This window comes from Ambystoma mexicanum, chromosome 2p, assembly GCF_040938575.1.
Source record: "Ambystoma mexicanum isolate Mex_15411 chromosome 2p, UKY_AmexF1_1, whole genome shotgun sequence".
NCBI classification, from domain to species: domain Eukaryota; kingdom Metazoa; phylum Chordata; class Amphibia; order Caudata; family Ambystomatidae; genus Ambystoma; species Ambystoma mexicanum.
The window spans coordinates 713,386,672-713,412,528 of record NC_090923.1 but is presented as its reverse complement, the minus strand read 5'-3'; the positions used below and the strand labels follow the sequence as shown (position 1 = coordinate 713,412,528).

General features: G+C 50.8%; 1 protein-coding gene and 1 pseudogene across 1 annotated transcript in view; both read left to right on the top strand.

Moving 5' to 3' along the window:
* Positions 1-25,857, top strand: part of LOC138566703 (adenosine deaminase domain-containing protein 2-like) — a 1,803,535-nt gene that overhangs the window by 156,270 nt on the left and 1,621,408 nt on the right. The window lies entirely within an intron of this gene.
* LOC138566095 (peptidyl-prolyl cis-trans isomerase-like) lies at positions 733-1,097 on the top strand (annotated as a pseudogene).

Sequence of the window (25,857 nt, the reverse complement as noted above, 5' to 3'; positions counted from 1 at the left end):
ACTCCTACCCATCTCGGGTAGCTTCGACACGGACACTAAACTCCTGAACAATGTTTACCTCACAATTGAAGCCTGAATGGCACAACATGAGATTTGTCTGAACGATGAAAAAACGAAACTACTCATGATCAGCAACCCCCCTAGACTAAACTCCCTACAACAAGCCTGCATAGCCTCCAATATTGATGGTAACGTCATCACAGTGGCCAAGGAGGGAGTCTATTTGGACTCAAATCTGTATCTCTCCAAACAAGTCAATACCATTGCCTTATCGGCAACCTACACTGCCAAACTGATCACAGCTAGCAGACCCTTCCTAACGACGGACAACTGCGTCACATTAGCCAGAGCACTCATCCTATCGAGAATTACTACTGCAACTCTTATCTTTGCAGGCACAAACTCCCGAAACATCAGTAAACTGCAGATAACTCAAAATGACGCAATCTGAGGTGCCCCCAAAAAAAGACCATATCCCCACAGACAGGTGAAACCTTCACTGGCTAGCAGTACGTGAGGTTCCTTCTCTTCGGGCGTTCGTTTAGATAGGATCTTGGGTTTAGACAAGCGTCTGCCGCCTATTCATTTACAAATCCGCCTGGACAAAGACGCAATTGCAAATACCAGAGTGTTTTTCGATGTTACGGCCAACTGTTTCCCCATCGCCTGCATCACCATGGGCTTAGGAATTATGTCGTACCAAAAACAGCAGAGAACTTCAGGATACTGTGCACTATGGAAAAAGGATTTGGGTATAAGGGATCCTACTTCCACAGGGTCATTGATAACTTCATGTGCCATGGAGGCGACTTCACAAACCACAGTGGAACTGGTGGTAAATCAATCTATGGCAACACATTTGCTGATGAGAACTTCACACTGGCCCAGGAATCTTGTACATGACAAATGCTGGTCCCAAAACAAATGGCTGCCAGTTTTTCACCTGTACTGCAAAGACAGCATGGCTTGACGGCAAGCATGTGATTTTTGGCAGTGTTGTAGATGGCATGGATGTCGTAAACAAGATGGAAGCCTGTGGCTCAAGCTCCGGAAAGACTAGTAAAAAATGAGTCATTTCTAATTGTGGGCAGTCTTAGTTACTTTTCTCTTAATCCCAATCATTCCTTTTGTAGCTGGTGGAAAGAATCCCACCCCACTGAGTGTAGTCTTCAGTCCTTGTGCTCTTGACTGCTGCATTTATTGGATTACTCTGGCTTCCCTCCCCTGCCACTTTTCCAATGTTCATGTAGACAAGTTATGTTTGAATAAAGATTAAACCACCAAAATAAATAAACACCAAAGTCCTGTCACAACGCACAAATGCTTGTCCAATAGCATCCCAGCCTACCTTGCCAACCACATCTCCAAAGTATAGACGAACAGACCCACAGACACCTACACACACACCTTCTTACTATCCCAGGATTCAAACTGCAAAAAGCTGGAGGGTGCAGCTTCCCAGTAATCCCGGCCAAAAAGTGCAACTCTATGCCACTATCTCTCAGAGCGGACCTTCCGTTCTGGTCGTTTTGAAAAGGCTGGAAAACTTGGCTGTTCGCCCTAGAAGGCTGCATGTAACCTGCATGAGCCTTTAAATGCAACATGGAAGCACCCACACAGTCTAGTTCTAAGAACCAAGCCATGCGGTCTAGTGTTTTGGGTGTGGCAGGCCTGGAACTACTTTCCCTGGTACTACTTTACCTGGGCTATATAAACCACACCCTGACTGCAGAACACGCTTCGTGTTATTCTGCAACCAGCAGCGTGACGCTCACCCTGTCTAGCTCCTGGTCTTCAGCATCTTCCTGTAATCCTGCAAGAACACGATTATTCTGTTTTACCTGTGAAAACACCATCCAGCACTCAGCATCTCAACTGGGCTGCAATCTGTGGAAACCGATAGAAGAAGAGACATCACTCACCTTTGAGTACTAGCTTACGGACTTCTGGCGAACCGCTACCACAGCTGCTGTTCGAACATTGCGACCTGCAGTAACGAGAAAGGGGAACAACAATATTAGAACGCGCGCTTCCAAAACATCGAATTCCATCAGTCTTACCTGAATTCCATAGCGCTATGCCACGCTTCCATCCGGAGCACCACAGCAACATCTGCAAAGGAAAAGAGACATATTCACGTTTGCTTTCAATATTAAACAACCGCACAGCACTGTACTTACAGGCCCCCGGAATCCGTTAAGGTTTTTCATCGCGCTCTCATCCACTCGCAGCACCACAGCGGCTTGTGAGGAGAAGAAGAAAACACAGGCTAGCTTTAAAAGACAATAAAGGCGCTGCGCTTCGCGCTTTCTCTTACCTAGAAACGTGCCTTTCCATCCGGCACGCCAGCATCAAGACCTTCGCACCTGAAAAGGAGATAAAGACATTAACTCATTCCCACCATAAACGGAACAAAGACTTACAATTAACAAACCTACCTGTAACAAACCTACCTGCCTATCAGCAGGTTCGGGGTTACAGCAGGCCTGGGTCCAAGGAAGGTGTACTGCACCAGTGAAGCAACTCTGGCAGCTCAGCAACAAACGTCAAGCGCCCCTGCACAAGAAACACAGGACGGATAGCTCACCCTACAAATAACTAAGGTGAGAAAAGAACCCAGTGGGAAGGGAATCGGTCAGAGGGAGGTGAGCGATTCACTCATTAGAGACAGTTATCACTAATCCTCCCTTCTGTAATTGCAGATCCATTATTCAGCACTGGGCTTAAGAAGTGTCGGGTATGCGGGTCCAAGATGTCCCTGATGGATATACACAACGCTTGCCTCCGGTGCCTCGGGGAGGACCATGACACGGATGACTGTGTCGACTGCCAATCGCTCACTTCGAAGGCCTTGCGGGAGCGTAAGAAGAAGCTGTCGGTCGGTAAGGTGGCCAAGCCCCGGAAGTCGCGTTCCACTGGTCTTTCGATGGATGATTTGAGGGGCGACTCTCTGCATCATCGACGTGAGTCCATGGGTTCAACATCTCCAAAAGGAGATTTTGGCGATTTTTTTCAATCGCATGGCTCCGGTCCGGCCGCGCCGTCTGAGGACCCCGATCAAGGCCACCCTAGAGACACCGCTCATCTGCCTTCGGGCTCGAGCAGTCGTCGCGACCACCGGGTGCCTTCGAGGTCCCGGTCGGACAAGGATGGTCGCTCTAGGCATGCCCGTTCCAAGTCCCGGTCCTCGACGCTATCGAGACCGCAAGACTCTGTGAAGTCTTCGAAGAAGACATCGACGCCGGTGGCGCCGAGGTCGTCGACGGACTCTCTCTCGAGGTCCCGCCTCCGAGGAAGTCATCGCCGCCCAGGCTGTCGAGACACGCTCGGGGCTTCGCCCTCGAGGCCTGTGTCGACGCCGTCAAAGCTGTCGACGCCCATTCCATCGACGCCCTCAATGCCTTTCGAGGCAGCTTTGTCGGAGGTACCCCGTGGCACCCCCCAGACAGGCGATGGCTAAGGCTAAACCTGTCTTTGTGCCTTTTTCTGTACCCTCTTTCCAGCATCTGGATTATATTTCTGAGGTGGATGAGGGGTCTGAGGAAGGTGAGGTTCCTGCATTGGTTCCTGATGACATTGTTTCTGGTCACAGTCAACTTGAGGACCTGTCAGTCACTGCACGACGCCAGTGGTCTTGACACCTCTCCGTAGGTGGAGTTTGGTAGGCCGGAGCCTGGCACGCATGCCGAATCTTCATATCGGCGCCTCATGTCGAGGGTCACTGAATACCTGGTTTGGTCTGCCCCCCCCCCTGGGGATTTTCAGCAGGATGACCTGACTGATATCTTGGACCAAGGTCCTCCAACTGACCCGGTGCTGCCATTCCATATGGCCTTGCAGATAAGGGTGGCTGCGGCTTGGACTTCCCCGGAGAGTCTCCCGGCAGTGAGCAAGTGAGCAAGTCCTTGCCGAAGAAATATCACCCAGCCAGTGAGGACCCCTGCTACTTGACAACGCACCCTACCCCGGAGAGTTTGGTGGTGCAGGCGGCTATGGCCCCAGCAAAGCAGGTGTCGTATCCTACCATCCCTCCTGATAGGGACGACAAATGTTTTGACGGCTGGGCGAAGAAGGTATTTTCTTCTGGGGGTATGGCGCTTCAGGTTGCCAACTCCGTTTGTGCCTTGTCTCGTTTCACGCACAATCTGTGGAACTGCATTTCCTTAGCGGCTGATCATATCCCCGAAGGGGAGGAACGGGATGGTTTCCTTGCTATCGTGCAGGATGGCAAGGACGCAATGTGTGAATCTGTTCAGTCTGGTCTGGACATGGTTGATTGCGTCAGCCGGTCCATGGCGGCGAGCACCGTAATGCGCAGGTTTGCATGGTTGCGGAAGTCAGGTTTTGCTCCGGATGTGCAAAGCTGGCTCCTCAACATGCCCTTTGATGGTGAACATCTTTTTGGCAGCAAGGCTGACGAGAGTCTTGAGAGGTTACAGACCTCGAAAGCTGCAGCAAAGTAGTTGGGCGCTGCAGTCCACCAACCTCTGCCTTTTCGTCCTAGGGGACAGCAGTGGAGGGGAGGTTCCTTTCGTTATTACTCATCCTTTAGTAGAGCGAGAGGAGCTGCAAGTCAAAGGGGCACCGTAGGAGTGCCAGAGGTGGAAAACAACATACTCGAGGTGCCAAGGCCACGCAAGCAGTTGCCTCTTTGCCCTCAGGCACTGCCGCAGCCGCTTCAGCTCAGTCATGAGGCCCATGCTTCGTCGGTTGGGGGAAGGCTGGCGCAGCATCTTGTAGAGTGGCGTGCCATTACTTCAGATGTGTAGGTTCTGGAGATCATAATCCACGGCTACTGTCTTCCTTTCCGGCAGAGGCCTCATGACAATCCACCAGGGAATCTCTTTGAAGAGTCTGGATCCGCTCCTTGCGCAGGAAATTCAATCCCTGCTGGAGAAAGGCGCCATAGAACTGGTGCCTGTAGCGGAGAGGAACAAGGGATGGTATTCCCCTTATTTTTTTATTTCGAATAAAGACGGGGGATTGAGACCCATCATGGACTTGCGCGGTTTGAACAAGCTCCTTTGGAAGGACAAGTTCAAGATGGTTACTCTTTCTCAAGTCCTCCAGGCCCTTCAACTTCAGGACTGGTTGGTGTCTCTAGACCTCAAGGACGCTTATTTTCATGTGCCGATCCATCCCAAGCACAAGAAGTACCCGAGGTTCGCGGTTGGCGACTCGCACTTTCAGTTTCGGGTCCTGCCGTTCGGATTGACCTCTGCACCGAGGGTCTTCACCAAGCTCATCATGGTGGTGGCAGCGTATCTCAGGAAAGGGGGGATTCACGTCTACCCCTACCTGGATGATTGGCTGCTCAGGGCGTGCTCTCCCGAGCAAGTCCTGGTTCATCTGTCTGTCACCTGCCACTCCCTTCACAAGCTGGGTTTCTCCCTCAACTTAAAGAAGTCCCACTTGACGCCAACTCAGAGGCTCCAGTACATCGGAGCAGTGCTCGACACGTCCCTGGGGCTGTATTTTCCTCCCCGGGTGAGGGCTCATCACATTCAGCAGATGGTGCACAAGTTTCAACATGCCCAGAGTCTCCCTGCGTTCGAGTTCTTGAGATTACTTGGCCTCATGGCATCCTGCATTCTTCTGGTGCCAGAGGCCAGGTTGCAGATGAGATCTTTGCAATGGGCACTCAAGCTCCAGTGGTCTCAGTCCTCCGGCAGGATGTCGGACCCCGTTCAGGTGCCGCCCTCGGTCGCCCAGGACCTTCTGTTGTGGGCCGTCGAAAGCAATCTGATGAAGGGGGCTCTGTTTTGGCTGCCCTGGCCGGAGGTGACGATCGTGACGGACGCGTCCAGACTCCATATCAATCTGTTGGAGCTGAGGGCCGTCAGGCTTGCCTTGAAGGCTTTTCTGCCGACTGTGTGAGGAAAGAATGTTCCGATTCTGACGGATAACACAGTGGCCATGCACTACCTCAACAAAAAGGGGGTGGCAGGGTCATTTCCTCTGTGCAGGGAGGCGATGCAGCTCTGGTTCTGGGCAATCCAGCAGGAAATTTCGATCTCTGCAGTTCATCTGGCCGGAGACGTAAACAAGACGGCAGACACTCTGAGCAGGCAGAGTGTGATCTCTCACGAGTGGGAGTTGGCTCAGGAGATTCTCCTGGAGATCTTCGCCCTTTGGGGGACCCATCAAGTGGATCTCTTCGCCTCCAGTGTCAACCGGAAGTGCGAAAGGTGCTGCTCGCGGGAAATCCCTCCAAGAGGATCCTTAGGAGACGCGTTTGTGGTGGTCATTCCCACTGCTGTATGCGTTTCCTGCAGTCCCCGTCATCCCGCAAGTGCTGCAGAGGTTACGGAGGTTCGGTTCCTGGATGTTCCTCATTGCTCCAGTTTGGGCCAGGAGGACGTGTTACCCGGACCTTCCCGACTTGTCCATCTGCCCTCCACGTCGTCTTCCCTACCGAGACGATCTGCTCTCACGGAGGGGGGGTCAGGTTCTCCATCCAAAGGTCAGATCTCTCAACCTTCACGCTTAGCTTCTAAAAGGTTGAGGTATAAGGATTGGGACCTCCCTGAAGACGTGATGGAGGTGTTGCTTTCGACCAGACAGCCGGCAACAAAGTCCCTGTACCGTTTCCGTTGGAGAAAGTTTTGCGACTGGTGCAGGGTTAAGAATGTGGATCCTTTTTCATGTGACATTCCTGTGGTTCTGTCTTTTTTGCTTTCTTTAGCCCACAGGGGCTTGCAATTGGGTACCATTGAAGGTTACCTGGTGGCGCTGTCCATATTTAAGCGCTCGTCTGAGGAGTATACTTATTTTAAAATTCCTTTATTTTCTCAGTTTCTAAAAGGGCTCACTAATGTGTTCCCTCCGTCACCTTTCCAGGTGCCCGGTTGGGATTTGAACCTGGTTCTCAAATTTCTAATGGGTGCTCCATTTGAGCCTTTACATTCTTGCCCTTTGAGACCGTTAACTCTTAAAACTGTATTTCTAGTTGCGGTCACTTCCGCTCGCAGAGTGAGTGAGTTACAGGCACTTTCAGTTAAGCCACCCTTCACTGTGTTTCATAAGGACAGGGTTGTCCTTAGATACAAAAAAAGGTAGCAGGCGCCCCTCTCTCGAAAGAACAAGGCATGATAACCTGTTCAGTGGTTATTAACCACATTGAGAGTTCGCAGCCATTGCTTTTTGTCCTTAGAGTTCGTCCTTCCTTTCTTCCGAAGGTAGAGTCGGAATTTCATTTAGGCCAGAAGGTTATTCTTCCGGCGTTTTATCCTCCCCCACATCCTGGTAAGGAGGAGGAGAGGCTCCATAGGTTGGATCCTAGGAGAGCTTTAAGCTTTTACATTTCTCGCATGTCCCGGGTAAGAGTGGACGATCAGCTCTTTATTGGTTACGCTGGAAAGCGTTTGGGACAAGCTGTGACTAAGCAGACTTTGTCCAGATGGATTATCTTGGCAATTTCTGAATGTTACCGCCTGGTGGGTAAGGACCCTCCGGTAGGCTTACGGGCCCATTCGACTAGGGGTATGGCTGCCTCTACTGCCCTGCAGAGGGGTGTTCCTATTCGTAACATCTGTTATGCAGCCACTTGGGCTTCGGTCCATACTTTTGTACGTCACTAATCCCTAGATTCTATCCGTGGGCAGGATCTGGCCTTTGGCAAGGCCGTCCTTTAATCTGCAGTTTGATTGGACACTCTAAATTTGTGTATTCTAAATTCTTTTCCCACCTCCTTATGTTGGTACTGCTTTGGGAGTCTGTCATAGATATAGAATACGTCGGAGGACTCAATCCCCTCCAAGAACAAGTTACTCTTACCTGGTAACGTTCTTTCGATGGGATGGTCCGACGACGTATTCCATATCGCTCCCTCCCTGCCTTCCCTGCTACAGAATTTCTTAGGCGATTGCAGTTTACGTTTCCGCAAGGCTTTCTGTGGTCATACTGGCAGTTGAGCGGTGCCACACGTTCTGGGAAAAAACTATAACTGAGGCTACGGGCGTCGTGCGTCCTACTTATAACATCCGGTGACGTCGGCTTCGACGGAGGCCCTCGAGGACAGCTCATCGACACAGGACGCAGATGCCGAAAGATTTTCCGAAGCAGCACAGCTGTGGTGATTACTGTCATAGATATGGAATACGTCATCGGACCATCCCATCGAAAGAACGTTACCAGGTAAGAGAGTAACTTGTTCCTCTCACCCTCAACTTATTCATGTACATTGCTCAGATCTTATTTTAAGTTGCATCTTCCCATTTCTGCCAAACCTTTTTTGCTTTCCCAGCGCACCCTCAGGCTGTATATATTCGTTGCTCCATTATGATACAAATGTTTACATCCGCTACCCATTGCGCAAAAAGCGGAACAGTGGACCCCCCAGTTTCGCTGTGTTGCGCTTAATCAGTCCCGTGGTCCTTATGAAATAGCTTCTGAAAGCGTGTTGTATCCCCTCTTCCTCAGAACCCAGCAGCATTATCTTAGGATCCCTGGAAATGGTGTGTCCCAAGACCGCAGTCAGTTTATTACAGCATTGTTGCCAGTATTCTTGAATCCGGGGGCATTCCCACAAGATATGAAAGAAGGTGCTCTCTTCTTGTAGACAGGGCAAGCAATTGGGATCGGTGGCACGATTCCATCAATACAGTGCAACTTGCGGTTAGTACACCCTATGTAGGATTTTTAGCTGTATCAGCCAGAGTCTTGAGACCGCTGATACATCAATGCCATCAACCAGTCCTCTGGTTGTATAGGTCCAACATCCCCCTCCCATTTGAGCTTTAAGTTACAAAGTTCAGGCGTGGCAAAAGAGGATATGACATTGTACATGACGGAGGTTATTTTATTGGATATACGTTCTATTACTATATTCCTCTCTAGCGGTGTACACTCTGGCATATATTCGATAGTTTGAGGAGGTGTGTATGTATTGCATGTGCTAGTTGGAAGTAACGATAGTGTTAGTGTCTATAGTGGGAGACCAACTTGTTTGGATAGGTCCTCAAAGAAGGTCATTTAGCCTTCTATAATTACATCTCCGAATTTTTATTTTTATTTTTCTTCCCACCGATATCCATCCAGGCCATACCGGTAGTTTGCCTAGTTCTGGTAGATTGCTGTTTCCCCATAGTGTTTGCAGTCCTCCGTCTCGGCCCTGGTCTCTTGCTGCTGAGGATCATTCCCTTGTCGGTGGTCTGTGCTTGTGCCAGGGGTTTCGCCTTGGCTGGATTGGCCCCCCTTTCGTGTCCCTTTGTCTGCCTTTCAAGCTTGATTGCCCATCCATCGTAGGGTCAGAGGTTGTCTAGCCACTCCTGGGAACTTCTGTGTGTAGTCTAAGAAAGGGGACCATGTCTCAGCGAATTTGGCCAAGTTGCTGAATCTGATGGCTGTGATTTTCTCGGCCGCCACTATTTCGTCCACATTTGTGTGGATGGACATTCCGGATTTTTCCAGAGTCTGGCGATGGCGATCTTTGCGGCCGTTAGGAGGTGGGAGCATAAGTCTGCCATACAGCCTGATAAGGGGAATTGGCCTTCGTTGGAGGCTCCAAGGAGAACGATTCCCAGGTCCCATGGGATCGTGAGACCCGTTATTAATTTGATTTGTTCGAGGATCTTTTCCCAGAATTGAGTGGCCTTCGGGCAGGTCCAGAGTAGGTGGAACAACGAGCCGTGTCCTGGCACCCTCTCCAGCATTGTTGTGGGATAGTCGGGGTACACTTGTGCAAGATTTCTGGGGTGCGGTACAACCTATAGCACACTTTGAATACGCCTTATTTATTTGTGATGCATTTTGAGCTCCTGCTCGCTCGGGTCCATATGTGGTTCCATTCTTTTAATTCAATGGCTTTACCTACATCTCTCTCCCATTTTAACATGTAGGGCTCTTTCTTAGCCGGGTCTGATCTGTCTAATAGATTGTATAGCGTCTATATTTTCCCTTTGGGGGCATCCCCGGTCAGAGTTCTTTCCAGCGCTGTTAGGTCTCTACTTCCCTGTTTCTTGACACTTGCGTTGGAAAGCCAGTGCCTTAGTTGCGTGTATCTGAACCTTTCCGATTCAGGCCTCGAAGTTCAAGCGGTTGCCAGCTTCGAAGAAGTCGGTTATGGTCCTTAGTCCGCCCTCCTGCCATTTGTTGAAGCTACTTGTACTGGTGTCGGGGGAGATGTCCGGGTTGCCCCAGATTGGTGTCAGTGGTCCCAATGGGCTCCTGCATTTCCATAGGCGAGCCGCCTTCTTCCAGCATGTCACTGTGTTTTTAGTCGCTGTAAGTGGGCCTGGGTCCCGGTCGTTTTTGGGCTCCTTCATATGGGGTAGCGCCTCGATCGGAGCCGGGCACCAGTCTTCTTCCAGTTTCAGCCATCTGGGCCGGTTCGTCGTCATGTTCCAGGCGAAGGCTTGGGAGAGCTGAGCTGCAAGGCAGTACCTGCTCACGTCTGGGACACCCAGGCCGCCCAACGTCTGGCTGCATAGCATGATCCGCCTTGCGAATTGCGCTTTTTTACCTTCCCAGACGTATCTTGGGATGTCCCCCTGAAGTTTGCTGATAGCTTTGTTTTGTATGGTTATTGGGAGGGCTAGGCACGTGTATAGCAGTCTCGGGGTCATATTCCTCTTCAGTGCTGTGATTCGTCCAAACCACGAGAGCTCTTGCGTTCGCCAGCGATTTAGATCCCCTCTTAGCTCTTTGATCAGTGGTGGGAAGTTTGCTTTATACACTTTTTTGGTGGAATTTGTGATCTTGACCCCCAAGTAGCTTATCTGGGATTTGGCCCAAGAGATTGGGTATGTGGCTCGCAATTCGTCCTTGCGGCACTTTGGAACGTTAATGCCCATTGCTGTTGATTTTGTCGCATTTACTGTGAACCCGGAGGCTTTTTTGAACTCTTCTAGTTCTCGCCATAGGGCCTCCATGGAGTCTTTTGGTTGTGTTACTGTTAGCAGCACGTCGTCCGCATATAGGGCTTCTTTGTATGATTCTCCTTTGACATCCAGGCCGTGGATCATTGGGTTGCAACGGGTTCTGCTGGCGAACGGCTCCATGGAGAGCGCAAACACGAGGGGGGAGAAGGGACAGCCTTGTCTGGTTCCTCTAGTTATATTGATTTTGTTTGATCGGGCCCCGTTTATCTTCAGGTGGGTAGAGGGATTCTGGTAATTTGCTAGTGCCAATTTTGTAAAGTTCGGACCAAATCCATAGTGGAGGAGGGTCTCTTTTATATAGCCCCAGTCCAAGATATCAAACGCTTTGTGAGTCTAGTGAGAGGATTACCAGCTCTGCCCCCGTTCTGTTTGCCGATTCGATAGTGTTAATAATCTTGAGTATTAAGGCCCGGGATGAATCCCATCTGGTCTGGGTGGATAATGCCTGGGGGGATGAGGGGCTAGCCTGTTTGGCAGAATTTTTGCGAACAGTTTCGCGTCGTTATTTAATTGGGTGATTGGTCTGTATGACCAGCATTACGTAGGGTCCTTTCTGGGTTTCGGGATCAGGACCGTTGTTGATTCCCCCATGGAGGCCGTGGTGGAGCTGGTTGTTGGGAGCGAGTTGAATAGGTTTACTAGTTGTGGTGCCAGGATATGCGCAAACTTCTTATAGAATTGGGTTGAGAGTCTGTCTGGGCCCGGTGTCGCATTTTTCAAGGAGCGGGTCGTGTCCCCTACTTCTTCTGCCGATATCGGGCCCTCCAGTGCTGCCAGCTCTGTGAGAGGGGGCTGCCTTGGGGTTGCGGCCAGATAATTAGGTAGGGCCTCCCTCTCTGTTGGGGGTCCTGACATTATCCCCTCGTGGTGGCGGGTCATGACGTCTAGTTTCTCCGCTTCCATGTGTTGCAAGGTTCCCTCCTCGTCAGCCAGGCAATGGATATGGTTCCTTGATTGCAGCTTCTTCAGCTTGTGCGCTAGGAGCCTGTTTGCTTTATTGCTATTGAGGTAGTAGAATTGCTTGGTGAAGGTCAGGACTTTGGCTACCCGGTCTGCTTTTTTCGCTCTTTTAAGTTCTCGACCTATGGCTTTAGAGAAGCGTTTTTTGAGTTTGCTCTCCAGTTCTACTACCCTTTTCTCCAGCTTGGCTTGGTGCAGCTGGTTCAGTCGGCGGAACCTTGCCGTAGCCTCCATTGCTACCCCACTAATGACCGGCTTCATTGCGTCCCACACTGTCGCTATTGGGGTTTCTTGGGCTGAGTTCTCATTAAAGTAGTTTGTGAGCGCTTCGGCGAGTTCGGCGCAGACCGCAACATCTGTCAGGATCTGGTCTTGGAATTTCCATCGTCTTGGAACGGGCTTCGGCATCCCTGCGTTCGGAGGTTTAGCATAACTGGCATGTGGTCTGACATGGTGATATGCCCTATTTGGATGTCTTCTCGCACGGGCAGAGGGAGCTTGAGGTCAGCAGCAGGTCAATTCTCGAATATCCTTTGTGGACGTGTGAGAAGAACGTGTAGTATCCCCACCCCCCCTTGGTTGCGGAACCTCTACATGTCGATGTTTTCCGTTTCCCTCAGGTTTGGATCTGGAGGGAGGTTAAAGTCCCCCCAATCAGTAGTTGTCCTTTGGCAAATGCTGCTATTTTGGGGAGCAGATCATGGAGGAATTGTCCTTGTTGCTTGTTAGGTGTGTATAATGCCAGTATCGTTATGGGAAGCTCCACCAGGAGGTCCCTTAAGAGGAGGTATCGCCCTTCTGGGTCCCTCATGATTGTAATCTGTGTTCGGGGTAGGTTGCGACTGAGAAGGATGGCCACTCCTCTCTTCTTCTGGTTTGCTGAGGCAAAATACAGTTTCGGGTAATGACTTAATTGAATTCGTTTTTTCGTCGTCTTCAATGAAGTGAGTCTCTTGGAGGCAGGCATTGTCCGGCCCGAGTTGCGCCAGTCTGTGTTCCACCAGTTTTCGCTTCCTTGGGGAATTCAAGCCTTCGACGTTCCAGGTCGTTAGCGTAAATGTGTCAGCTTGGGGTCCCATCTAAGAGAGTCGTGCTATGCTCCGGTGTTTCCCTCCGAGGTGTCTCCATTCCGTCCTGACTATTTTCCTTTTGTGATGTCTCCTCCCCCTCCGCACCCCAAAACGGATAGCAGGACTTCCGGACCAGCCTTCAGTTAACGGGGCAGGCGGCTGATCCAACGCGCCCACTTTGCTGGAGGCAACAGTGCCTCTTGAACTTCCAGTAAAGCAGAGTTGATCTATCTCCTATATGTCTCCGGGACTCCGGCCCCGGTGCCGTTGTTGGACCAGCGGGGCCAGTGGCCCCCAAGGGCCAGTGTGTAGCATGGTGCGGAGCGCCAATCCACGGGCTGTGCGGTTGGGCCGATTGCAACGGCTTCTGAGTTCATCGCCCGGCCCGGTTCCCGCCACCGCTGCCCAAATGCTGTTCAGTTTTGGCTAGCTGTGGTCTGCCGGCCCCGCTAGCACTGAGCACGTTCAAATGTGGCGTGCTGTTCAGTTGTTGTTCTTCTTGTTTTTGGATGGGGGACCTCTGAGTCTGCGGCGTCTATCAACCCTGGTCCATTGGACTTGTGGCTCACGTCTCCCCTCCGCTCCTTGTCGCTCGGGTTTGTCTGGTTCATCTGGTGCCTCTCCAGGGTTCATAAAGCGTTCTGCTTCTTTGAGGGAGTGGATGTGGTGTGTTCTGCCTTCCCAGGGGAAGAGGAGCAACGTAGGATGCCCCCAACGATGTGACCTTCCTCTCACAGAGCCATTCTGTTGGTGGTTTCAAGGATTTCCTTTTGGCTATGGTGGCCGCGGATAGGTCTTGGTAAAGGGAAATCGCTGCATCTCTAAAGAGAATGTGGGGCGAACCCCGCGCTTCTCGCATGATCTCCTCTTTGATTTTGTAGAAGTGGACCCTTGCTAGGTCGTCGGGGGGGATGGGGGAATCTCTAGTTCGGTGGACTCTTATCGAGTTCAAGCGGAGCTCCGTCTGGGAGGGTTAGGATGAAGCGCAGGAGATCGATCACGTTGGCCCCTAATTCCTCGTCCGCAATGACTATGGGGATTCCGCGAAGGCTAATGTTACGTCTGGACCTATTTTCAGCATCTACCTGCTTGCTCTCTAGGGCTTCGCATCTGGCGTCTAGCGCCGCTAGTCTGTCCACCCCCTCCACGATCTCGAAGTTTTGTTCAAATAGCGTGGTTTCGACTTCCTCCGTCCTGGTTTCAATCTCCCCTACCTGCTTGTCCAGTGATGTTATCTTGTCTTTTAGTTCTCCGGGTCCCTTTTCATATTCCTTAGTTATGGCCGCCAGGAGATCCTGCAGGTCTCCTTTCGTGATCGCCTGAGTAGACTGGTCGGGGCTCTGCTCTGCGCTCAGTCCCGGGTTTGGGCCTTCGTTGCGCTCCCCTCTGTTTTTTCTCCCATCGCAGGCATTAGTAGGGTGGTGATGTCTGGTTGCTTCGTAGGTTTGGTGTTTCTGGACATCCTGCCCGCTTGGTTTTGGTGGCTTTCTCCAGCCAGGCTTTGGGTGCCGATGTCTCAAGCCGTCCCGGTTGGAGGGGGGGGGGGACCTCCTGGCCTGGCATAGTTGGTGACCTGTCCTGGGGCTTGAGTTTCTGGGGCAGGGTGAGCGGCTGTGTTTAGTGCTGAGGTCCTCTTCTGGTATGTTGTGGGTTAGGGGACCAGGGGGATCCTTGCTTCCGGTGCTGGGTTGAGGATGCTATGACAATAAGCAAATTGACAAGGGGGGTCCTGGGAGTCCCTCTGCCAAACATTAGTCCTGGTTACAAGAGACTTACCCAGAGTCTTTAGCTCACTATCTTTCAAAGAGAAGAAATATACCAAACAGATCAGTATTTGTCCTGCCCTGGGGCAGTCCAGCACCGAAATGCCAGACCGAAACACGTGTCTGGCGTTTCTGTTGGTACTCTTGTTCAGAGGAGAATTGCCTAGCATTTCGGTGCTGGACTGCCCCAGGGCAGGACAAAGACTGATATGTTAATTTGCTATGACAATAAGGCAAGCCCCGAGGCCCCTGTTTCCCAGCTTCCCCCTTCCTTTCGGGTTAGGTTCTTGGGCCCTGTGGCCGGTGGGTCCGCAGGTGTCTTCCGGATCAGTCCCTTTATTACCTCCCTCTCCTGCACCCCCTCGATGTCTTTTGCTGGTTGTTTGTGGGGGCTGGGAGGTATTGTCAGCTTTGGTTCGCTATTGCATGCCCCGGTCCGCATGAGGCCTCGGGCTGGGGCAAGGCCAGCGGGTGCTGGATCCACCTCTGAGGCCCGCCTGGTGTGTTGGCTGATTGGGGGCTTTGGCGTGCTGGCTGCAGTGTAGCTACGGGGGTGCTGGGCGAGCCGCCCCCAATCTTCTCCTGCCCCTGGGGGGCCCAGCCGCCCGAGCACAGGACGAGTCCGGGGCCTCCTCTGTGTGTGGGTCGCAGGCCTCCCCCCACATGTCACAGCCGGTCCGGGCTTTGTGGGGGTCTGCTGGTGATGTGCTGGATGGGCCTCACTCCCCCCTCACCTCTTGCTTGCCGCGGGGCAGCGTTTCAGCGCCGGTGGCACAGGCGGCTACGGGACTCGCCCTCTTCAACTCTGAGACACCCAGGAGCCGGTGGTTCACTGGGTTGGCTATGGAGGTGCCGGGCCGCTCAGTCCGGGTCCTCCCCAGCCTCCAGGGGGCCCAGCCACCTCGCGCATCCACACCCGTGGGCTCAGGGCCAGGGCCCTGCCACAGGTCCCCGGAGATCGGGAGCCGGGCGCCGACGGCGCAGGCCGCGGCGGGACTCCTACCCCTGGGGGCGCTGTCCGGTGTAGTCCACGGCACCTGGCGTGCTGCAGCTCCACGTTCGCCGCCCTGTTGCACCTGGCGGCTGCTCTCCAGGCTAGTCCCGCTCTCCTTCTCACGAGGGGGCTGCGTGGAAGGGATCGTTCGGCTCCCCGGGCAGGATGGGTCAGGCTTCTAGTGCAGCTGTTTCGGCGGCTCGTCCGAGGCAGCCCTGCAGATCTCCAGATGGCTTCCTCGTTATCTCAGGGCTGGCTGACCGCCTTCAATTCTGGGGGCCCTCCAACGGCTCGGTGCAAGGGCCTTTTGTCCGCCATTTTGGTGGTGTTGCTGGCGACGTCGTCCCCCTCCAGGAAGGCCCGGCTTCAGCACTGACACCGGGCGGTCCACACCGCTAAAATCTCGCCATGCTGTGCTGGGGTCTGTCCGCAGCCGAGATCACCGGAGACAACTACTCTGCGTTCGCTTTTACTGGGGCATATTTCTTTGGGCGCGTGGATGCAGCCAAGAGCTCTCACGGAGCCAGACCGACCGCCATGGTGCTAAGCCACGCCCCCGACCCAGCATTTTAAGGAGCGCAGCATCTGCCAACAATGTCAGCAGGAGCAGCACCAAGTGTCGACATCCACATTAAACTTCTCTGTAATCGGGTGTAAGTTCCTGATGATGTACTCAGAGATTTGCTGATTCCCAAATATCGGAAATGTTCTAATTCAATGCAGTACGGGATATGTGGAGGGATTGCTTGTGGCGCCCCTTTGACTGGGAAAAGGATGGATTTGTTCCATTTAAATCTTAGGCCACTAAAGGACCCATATTGTTCAAGTATTTTTGTAACTTCCGGACAAGAGCAAACTGGATCCCCTAAATCTACCAGGAGGTAATCTGCGCATAGGGAGACTTTTTCCTCTATGACCTCAGGCCAGCAAAAACCCTTCCAGGAGGTTTTGTGGCGTAACAGAATGGCTAGAGGTTCGATGATTAATGCAAAGAGTAGTGGAGACAGGGGACACCCTTGTTGCGTTCCCTTCCCCAGTTGAAAGACTCGGGAGGGCCACCCATTTACTCTGACTTCGGCCACTGGAGATTCATACAGAAGTCGGACCCATCCCATAAAGGATTCCCCCAAATCCCATTGCCAACATGATTTCCCAAAGGGCCTCCCAGAAGACAGTCAATGTTAGGCAGAATTCTCTGTTAAGGCTAATTTCCCAAACCTAGTGAGTCCCCCAGCAGCTTTGCTGGATTTTTGGGGTTTATTTTTTTCTCCTGCTAAGAGTGAGACTCTCTTTCTCCCACTCTTAGACATGATTTGACATATCCTTTGACTTTGTAATGTGTTTTATGGGCTATGGGGTCTTTTACTCCATAGGGTTTCATGTGGTTTTGGTAAGTGTTTTACACAGCACCCTCAGTGCAGTAACACAGGGGTGTCATAGTGACCCCCAAACATAGACGCCATACCCTGGGACTGACTATTGTCTCCCAGGGCATGTAAAGTCACCATTGACTTTACTAGTCTTAAATTGGGAACAGAACCAGTACAAACCATCATATTGTGGAAGTACTGGTAGGGGTAATTAGATTGCCCCTGGGTCTGTTTTTGAAGGGGGGCACTGTGCAGTCCCCCCTTGACGAGTTTCTGGCTGGTGGCAGTGGTTACCACGCGAAATATTCCTTAAGAATATTTACTATGGGATTTCCCCATTAATTTTAAACACACCACTTTTTGGTGCAATTTTAAAGATGCTGCCGGGTTCTTTATTTAATATTTATTCCCCGGTTGGGTCTTTTCGACAGGACTCTGTTTTAAAATGGCGTTTGTGTTCGCCTCTAACTCCAACCGAAGTCGAGCCCTTTGTTCCACTTTTTGGCAGACTTCTACACAGAAGCTTCCAAAAGTGGTGCCACTCTGTCTGGGTCTACAGGATGTGTGGGAGGGGGGGGTTTAGGCACCCTGGACGGAATTGCCTTGGCAACTCAAGTTGCACTCTTGTGTGATTGGGCCAGTGGTGAGCCGCCCGGCTCACCACTTAGCATGTTTGAGTGACAGCTAGGACTGATGAATGGGGGTTTTCTGCATAAAAGCAGGGCTTTGGGGACTGGGACTTCAGACGTCGCCACAGGACGAAAGAATCAGAAGAGGGAGAAGCTGAGTTGACCTGCAACGACGACACCACCGGTGGAGCCCTGCTGAACCGACTCACCACTTCTTCCAACGACCGAGGAGATCTTCATCCCGAAGAGTCTTCTTCCTTTGACTGGTGGGGATGACCAGTTTGCCCGCCTTTTTGCCTTCCCGGATCATCTCGTGGCTGCCTTGCCTGTGCCAAGCACCCCAGCAACCGGGATACCATGTTTTACCACTAACGCAAATAAAAGGGTAGTACCTTTTTTACCGGAGAACTCTGCGGCTGGTTTCTTCCCTGGCAGTGCAACGACCTTCAGCTTTCCTCCACGTCGAGACCTTCTCTTCCTCTGGACAACGCCACGACTTGCACCCACTGCCAGGAACAACTGCCCCCGCTGGAGGATTCTCTCCACTTTCAAGGTACTGTGTCCGCCTGGCCTCCCTCGCAATGGTCTGTGTGGGGTGTCTCGTAAATCCTCATTTTACCACTTGGGTTGGCCCTAGGCTAGCTAAGTGAACTTTTCTGAGCTGAACTAATTCCTTTTTAAACTCTGCAAGACTTTTCAAGCCTTTTAAACTGTGTGATCTTGGGCACATTGGTGTTCTACTCTCTCTAAGAGGAAGCCGGGCCGATGAACTTTTTGCTCACAAGTAGACTTTGACTTTCCTGCCTTGCTGAGTGCTTCTAAAGTATTGTGTTGTGTGCTTTTCTAATTTCTGCCTTTTTCCCCCTCCCTTTTTTGATAACTTATTGGAGTGCCATCTTCAGTTAAGCACTCGCCTCTATCTGAAAATAAGTGGTGTTAACTAAGACTTGGCTAATAAGGAATAAGGGATGTATATATATTAATAGTGATTGTGTTTTGAACTTGCTTACAATAATAGTGCTGGAGTGTTTCTAAGTGTGTCTTTTAATAAAAAATAATATACTTTGATACTGTAACGCTCACCTGATTCCCGCAGAGGCGCCGGTCTTGACTGGGTGAATGCCGTATCTTCAAAGGTGATGTGTAACACACGGTTGGCTCTTTGGGCTGGACCTCTGTGCACTGTATGTCTGACTCGAAGAGTAAGATGTCTGCAGATAGAAAACATGGGATTAATGAACTGGGGTTATTGGGTGCCTCTCTCCTCTTCCCTTTCTCTTCTCCTGTAGAACCCCAAAGGTTAACGCCCTCACCTTAGGTAAGTGAACGCCGAGCTCTCCATCTGCCTCGGGGCAGGGTGCCGTAACCAGTTTCTTCACTGGATAAGGGTGCAGGCCTCTTGACCTCAGAGGACTGCTGTCTGTCGTTAACTGCACAAACGGTAAGTTCTGGGCACTTCAAATGTCTTAAAAGTCTTTTGTAATGATATCTCTTGTTTTGCAGGGTTCTGGCGATGGCGGATGGCGGGCTGATGAGAGTTGAGGATCGAACCCGCGTGAGGAATAGAAGCGCCTGGAAGCACGTAAGTAAGCGCTTGTAGCCTGCTTCACGATGCGCGCTAACTGTCCCTTTTATCTTGCAGGTACAAGTTCGGAGCTTTTGAGAAGCTGAAGGGTGCTGGAATACCCACTGGATTCGGCGTGGGAAGGAGTAATGGCACGTGAGTAATAAAGTTGCCCAATGTCTTTAAACGCACCTTCTTTTGTCTTTCAGATGCGGGATGCAGCGCCGAAGGCCTCCGGAGCGTGCGAAGAGCTGGTAAGCTTTTGTCTTTCAGATGCCGGAATGCAGTGCGAAGACCTCCGGAGCATGCGAAGAGTAGGTAAGCCTTTGTCTTTCAGATGCCGGAATGCAGCGCGAGGCGTTGGTGACAGCCGATGGACCAGGTAAGAGATGCGCTGCCACTGAAGACCGTAGTGCTAACCTGTTCTTTCTTTGTCTTTACAGGTGCTGCTGAAGACTGAATTCCAGGATGGTAAGCCTTTGTTCCCTTAGGCCCAAGATCAGAAGCAGAAGACACGATGAGCGTTCTGCTGCAGAGAATGCAGAATAACGCAAAGCAAGATTCATCCATCGGGTGTGGTTTAAATAGCCTCCTGTAGTGCTTAGGTGTCTCCTTCCACAGCCACGCCTAGGTAAGAAAAGAGTTCCTGCTTTCCAGAAGAGTTCCAGTGTTCTGAACCTAGGGAGTGGCTCCTGCCCCACCCAACAGGAAAAGTAGTCCCAAACAGAAGAGGATCAGGGGTTCAACTGGCAGGTAAGTAAGCAGCATGGTCTGCTGCAGGTAAGTCCACCCAAGCATTATGAGCCCGGCGCTTCCAGCGCTGGGACTGGGCATCTTTATGAGCCTGGTGCCACTGGCGCCAGGACAGGGTCCAAAAGGTCCCAATTGGGACTGGCTGGCATTCGGAACCGGGGTTATGGGTCTGCTTCCAAGGGAGTCGGGCAAGTCCTGATCTTTTGGAAGCAGAGATCATGACAGCACCCCCCCTCAAGGCCCCTCCCAAACCGGGCTTCTCCGGGGGTTTGGGCTTGTTAGGAAATGTTCGATGAAATCTTTTGATTAGACGAGGCGCGTGGACATAAACTGCAGGTTCCCAGGATCTTTCTTGGGGACCGTAGCCTTTCCAGTCAATCAGGTAAAATAGTTTAGATTTGGAGATCTTGGAATCCAGGATGCTTTTGACTTCAAACTCGAGTTCTCCATCAACTAGAATAGGTTTTGGAGATGTAGTTAGTCAGGTTTGAGGTTGCACGGGTTTTAATAGAGAGACGTGGAAGACCGGATGTATTTTCATGTGAGGGGGCAAGTCCAACTTGACCGCTACTGGATTTACTATGGTAGTGATGGAATAGGGACCAAGGTATCTTGGGTTGAATGTGCGTGGTCCTTTTAGAGGTAGATATTTGGTGGATAACCAGACTTGATCTCCTACTTGATATTGGGGGGCTTCCTTCCGATGTTGGTCTGCTCCTTTCTTGTATTGTTCTTTAGCCCTTTGAAGGTGAGAAACGGCTTCCTTAAAGGCTTGGGTGATTGTAGAATGCAGGTGGTCTACTGCTGGTGTTCCAAGATCTTGGAGTGGATCCAACTCCGAGGTTCGATGGTGACTACCGTATAAAAGAAAAAACGGGGTCTTCCCAGTTCCCGAGTGGACAGAGTTATTGTAGGCATATTCGGCTATCCAAAGGATATCTTTCCAAGTTTTTTCAGTTTGTTGTAGCATGCAGCGCAAATACTGTTCCAGAGTTTGATTGGTCCTCTCGGTTTGTCCGTCGGTTTGAGGGTGGTGGCTGGTCGAAAGTCTCACACCAATTTGAGCCGACCGACAGCAACTTCGCCAAAAATGAGAAATAAATTGACTACCTCGATCCGAAATTAGAACTGAAGGGAAACCCGTGCAGTCGGACGATGTTTTTGAGAAATTCTCGGGCCAGAGTTGCTGCTGTTGGTAAGCCTTTGAGTGGAATGAAATGCGCCATCTTGGAGAATAGGTCCACGATTACTAGGATCGTATTGTATCCGGAGCATGGAGGTAGATCGGTGATGAAGTCCATAGAAAGCGTATGCCAAGGGCGAGGCGGGATGTCAATAGGGCGTAAGAGGCCGGCTGGTTTTTCCTTTTGACTCTTGTTTTGGGCGCATACTCCACAGGACATTATAAAGTCTCTGATATCTTTTTTCCAAGACGGCCACCAGAAGTAGCGCTTGATCTTTTCCGAGGTCTTGGTCATACCGGGATGTCCTTCCATTAAAGAATCGTGATAACAAGAGATTACCTTTTTCTGTAAATCTGTGCTGGGCAGGTATAACCGTTCTTGGAAATATAATAGGTTGTCCTTCACCGTAAAGTCCTTTCCCTGCAGATGCCAATTCTGTATGTCTGCTGGAGTTACCAGTAGCCTGGCTTTATCCTTAACTTCCTCTATGGATTGTGTGGCGATTACACCTAGAATTCTTTGTTCGGGAATGATAGGTACAGGTTTAGGATTGATCAAATGTTCTTCCACTCCCATCCGAGAAAGGGCATCAGCTTTACCGTTTTTTGTACCAGGTCGATAGGTAATTATGAAGTCAAACTCGGCAAAGAATAGTGCCCAACGGAGTTGCCTGGAGGATTGAGCTTTTGCGGTTTTCAAATATTGCAGGTTTCGGTGATCTGTAATCACAGTAACGGTGTGTCGGGCCCCCAGAAGATAATGCCGCCAAGCCTTTAAGGCGGACTTGATAGCTAGAAGTTCCTTATCAGTAATAGTGTAATTGATTTCAGGAGGCGAGAATTTGCGGGACCAAAATGCCACGGGATGCAACTGATTGGTTACTGGGTCCTTTTGTGATAGAACTGCCCCCATGGCAAGGCTCGAAGCATCGGTTTCAACGATGTAGGGGAGTTCTGGGCGAGGATGTTTTAAGATCGGTGCAGAGATAAATCTAGTCTTCAAATCCTGGAAAGCTTGTTCCGCCTCGGTAGACCATTCAAAACGTTTGTTTTTCTTTAACAAGGCGGTGATGGGCTGGACTATTCGAGAGAATTCGGGGATAAACCTGCGGTAAAAGTTAGCGAAGCCTAACGTGCTTTGAACACCTTTTACGGAGGATGGCGATGGCCATTTGAGAATTGCATCGACCACCTTTGAATCCATACGCACTCCGCTAGGTGACAATATGAATCCCAAGAATTCAACTTCAGTCACGTTGAAAACACATTTTTCCAACTTAGCGAAACGTTTGTGTTGCCGCAATCTCTCGGACCATTTTCACGTGTTTCCGATGTTCAGTTTCCGATGAAGAATAAACGAGGATGTCGTCAATGTAAACCACAACACACACATCTATGAGCTCTCTGAGGACATCGTTCATAAAATATTGAAAGGCGGCCGGGGCATTGCAAAGTCCGAAGGGCATGACCTGATATTCAAATAGCCCATACTTGGTGCGGAAGGCCGTCTTCCATTCATCACCCTCTTTTACTCGTACCAAATGGTAGGCTCCTCTAAGATCCAGCTTTGTATATATGCATGCTTTTCTGACTTGGTCCAGGAGTTCAGGGATCAAAGGTAACGGATATCTATTCTTAACGGTGATCTGGTTCAGGGCGCGATAATCTATACAAGTTCTAAGGTCCCCTTCTTTTTTTGGAACAAAGAACAAAGCTGAGGAAGCAGGGGTCTTGGAAGGACGAATAAACCCATTCGCTAGGTATTGATCCAGGTATTGTCGGAGGTGAAGATTCTCAGGCTCGGTGAGGGCATACATTCTACTACAAGGAGGAGTAGATCCAGGTATCAGGTCTATCTGGCAGTCATAAGACCTATGAGGAGGTAGAGAGTTAGCCTGATCCTTCCGGAAAACATCTTGGAATTCTAGGTATTCAGGAGGTAACTGGGGAGCCTCCGAGGAAATTGCTGCCAGTGCAACACCAGGTCGAGGGTGACAAGTAGAGACACATTCTGGAAACTGAACCGTTCTTGCTCGCCAATCGATCTGAGGATTGTGCTTCTCTAACCAAGGAATTCCTAGAATAATCTGGAACTGAGGGGCCTTGATCACATTGAACACGATCTTCTCATGGTGTCCATCTTGACTTACTAGCGTCACTTCTTGGGTGGTATGCGTTACTGGTCCGGAGGCTATCTCCGTACCATCCACCGTAGTAATGACGTCCTTTACAGCCTTTGGACAAAGAGTCAGATTCATCCTCAAAACCATTTCATGATCCACATAATTGCCGATGGCACCGCTGTCGACGTAAGCTTCAATCGCATGTAATCGATCCGGATGTTCAGGGCTAATGAGGACCATAGGTATCACGAAATGCGAGGTCACGGAACTGGTTTTAACGCTCGGCAAGAGGACCTCTATTCTTGTCGGGCGAGGTCGTTTCCCTGCTCAGAGTTTGTGACCCTGGTAACTGCAGCTCCTACTGCCTTCTTGGCTGGTTTCACCTTACAGTCTCGAAGAAAGTGCCCCGAGTTTCCGCAATAGAGGCATAATTGCAGCTGTTTTCTCCTTTCCCGCTCCTTTTGTGTTAGTGGTCCTTTCAGGCCCCCTATTTGCATGGGTTCCCCGGAGCCTACTCCTTTGGTAGGAGTTGGTGGTTTGGAAAATACTCGAGCATCAAACTTGGAACGATCGGCCTTCCTGTTCTGCAGTCTGTGGTCAATTTGAACAACTAAGTCAATATAGTCCGAACAGTCTTGCGGGGGATTCACTACTTGGGCTAACACATCTTTGAGCTCTCCACGTAGACCTCTATAAAACAGCGTAATCCTTTTGTCCTCAGGCCATCGAGTTTCCACTATCAGTCTGTTGAAAGACGCAATGTAAGCCAAAAGGTCTTGATTACCCTGTCGCAATGAAAGGAGCTCATTGTCCAAGGCCTGCCCCTGTGAAAGTCTTGCAAACAGTTTTTCCATACTGAGCTGAAAAGCTTGAAAATCATGGAGAACCGGATCATCTTGATTAACTAGAGGGATCGACCAGTCTGCCGCATTGCCACTAAGGTACGAAAGCAACCTTAGCTTGATCAGTTGGAAAGGCTGCTGGCCGGCATAAGAAGTGCAACCGGCACTGATTAATAAATACTGCAAACCTCTTTGGGTCACCAGAAAATCGTTCGGGCGGAGCCAGAGGTACATTCCCAGGTAGGTTGATCTGCACTGGGTTCGTAGAGGATGTTGAAGGAAGATTTGCCCCTGATGCGGGTAACGGAGTTTGTCCGGCTTGTGACTGTAGCAATTGTCTAGCGAGATCGTCTGTTCGCTCCTTGGAAATAATCAGTTCCCTTCTTAGAGCATTCGTTTCCTGACGGGCTGCATGCACTTCTGCTCTTAGTTCCCCAAGTAACTGGGCTAGCGGGTCGGTATCCGAGGTTTCCATAGCGCCTGGGTGGGAGTTTTGCGGTAGGCTTTGCGTTCTGTAACGCTCACCTGATTCCCGCAGAGGCGCCGGTCTTGACTGGGTGAATGCCATATCTTCAAAGGTGATGTGTAACACACGGTTGGCTCTTTGGGCTGGACCTCTGTGCACTGTATGTCTGACTCGAAGAGTAAGATGTCTGCAGATAGAAAATATGGGATTAATGAACTGGGGTTATTGGGTGCCTCTCTCCTCTTCCCTTTCTCTTCTCCTGTAGAACCCCAAAGGTTAACGCCCTCACCTTAGGTAAGTGAACGCCGAGCTCTCCATCTGCCTCGGGGCAGGGTGCCGTAACCAGTTTCTTCACTGGATAAGGGTGCGGGCCACTTGACCTCAGAGGACTGCTGTCCGTCGTTAACTGCACAAACGGTAAGTTCTGGGCACTTCAAATGTCTTAAAAGTCTTTTGTAATGATATCTCTTGTTTTGCAGGGTTCTGGCGATGGCGGATGGCGGGCTGATGAGAGTTGAGGATCGAACCCGCGTGAGGAATAGAAGCGCCTGGAAGCACGTAAGTAAGCGCTTGTAGCCTGCTTCACGATGCGCGCTAACTGTCCCTTTTATCTTGCAGGTACAAGTTCGGAGCTTTAGAGAAGCTGAAGGGTGCTGGAATACCCACTGGATTCGGCGTGGGAAGGAGTAATGGCACGTGAGTAATAAAGTTGCCCAATGTCTTTAAACGCACCTTCTTTTGTCTTTCAGATGCGGGATGCAGCGCCGAAGGCCTCCGGAGCGTGCGAAGAGCTGGTAAGCTTTTGTCTTTCAGATGCCGGAATGCAGTGCGAAGACCTCCGGAGCATGCGAAGAGTAGGTAAGCCTTTGTCTTTCAGATGCCGGAATGCAGCGCGAGGCGTTGGTGACAGCCGATGGACCAGGTAAGAGATGCGCTGCCACTGAAGACCGTAGTGCTAACCTGTTCTTTCTTTGTGTTTACAGGTGCTGCTGAAGACTGGATTCCAGGATGGTAAGCCTTTGTTCCCTTAGGCCCAAGATCAGAAGCAGAAGACACGATGAGCGTTCTGCTGCAGAGAATGCAGAATAACGCAAAGCAAGATTCATCCATCGGGTGTGGTTTAAATAGCCTCCTGTAGTGCTTAGGTGTCTCCTTCCACAGCCACCCCTAGGTAAGAAAAGAGTTCCTGCTTTCCAGAAGAGTTCCAGTGTTCTGAACCTAGGGAGTGGCTCCTGCCCCACCCAACAGGAAAAGTAGTCC